Genomic DNA, 1,374 nt, shown 5'->3' on the forward strand with positions numbered 1-1,374 from the left:
TGGAGCCTGGAGGCCCTGGAGAGGCCTTTGCTAGCCTTCAGATTAAAACTCGGTGCACTTTGAATCCCCCGGTCCTTATTCTGAACTAAATTGCACATCAGAAGTATAATTTTATGTATCTTTAGTGTTTTTTGGCCAAATTCCACTACAAATTCAGGTCAAGGGGTACAACAGAAGAAAAAAATCGTGGGGAACACCGGAGGGGGTCACATGTCGCGAGTGTAAATCATAAATACGTTTGCCCAATAATAATCGCTTTAGTGCGATCTTCGGGAAATCCCAACTTATTTTCAACAGTGTGCCCCTTATTAAATCAACCAAGTGGACACTACCCCCTCCCCCGCGTTAGCCTTAATCCGTGATAATCCGTTCCTGCATTAATTTGTACCCTAAATGTTACAGACCAAGAAACGCTCCAACTCTTCTGTGCGTACGAGGAAGAGCTGCTGCTGTGGGCTTACCAGCAGATAAGCGACCTCAACGTTCCGGCAAACACGAGGAACGAGTTAAGGAACCTTGCAATGCTGCGCCACGACCGTCGTGTTGCCCACCAAACCTTCCGAATGCAAATGCACGATTGGTCGCGGGAGGTGTAAGTCGATCACCTCTACGAGCGCAAAGAGGATGCGTTAGCTAAGTTTTTTCGAAGATATTGTCGTGTTGGTGGGTTGGGGTGATCAGGACAAGTCAGGGTTTGAATCAACGGTTTATTGGTAGTCAGCACAGGCTCGCACTGGCGAGCGGCTGGGCCCTCTGCGCCGGGGCGGTGCGGGACCGCGGCTCTTATAGGCCCCCGACAATGGGACCCGAGGCGTGGGCCCGAGCGGGGCCCGAGTCCAGAGCTGCCGAAGGAGGACGCTGGGTGCCAGCTACACTACACTTCCCCCCTCGTCACCAAAGAGGTCGCCGACCTCCATCTCCATGTCACCCAGCTCCAGGTCTCCAAGGGACAGGGCCGGCGACAGTCGCGACATGGGTGTAGTGCAGCCGGCGCTGCTCAGCATTAGCTCCGGGGCGGGCAGCGGCGACGAAGGCCTCAGCGGCGGCGCGCGGCGCGCGTGCGGCAGGAGGCTAACCGAGCCTCTCGCGGACAGGACGGCGCGCAGGCCTCTCGTCGGGGCGTCGGGGGGAGCGCCGTCGGGCGCTCGACCGCACCGTAAATGTGTAAGGTACAAGAGCGTACGATTTTAAGGTAGGGCAGAACCGATGTACGTTAAGTAAGGTACGGGATTCCCGTACCTTACGGCTAAGGTACGGGCGTGCGGGCCCGGCGGGCGCTCCCCCCACCACGCTCTCCCCACCACACTGCGCTGAGTGTTGCCTACCCAGCACGGCGCCCCCGTTCGGTTCGCCTGTACGATACGTGGTCCTGCG

Source organism: Frankliniella occidentalis, unplaced genomic scaffold, assembly GCF_000697945.3.
Source record: "Frankliniella occidentalis isolate FOCC.00 unplaced genomic scaffold, Focc_3.1 Scaffold2, whole genome shotgun sequence".
Taxonomy (NCBI): domain Eukaryota; kingdom Metazoa; phylum Arthropoda; class Insecta; order Thysanoptera; family Thripidae; genus Frankliniella; species Frankliniella occidentalis.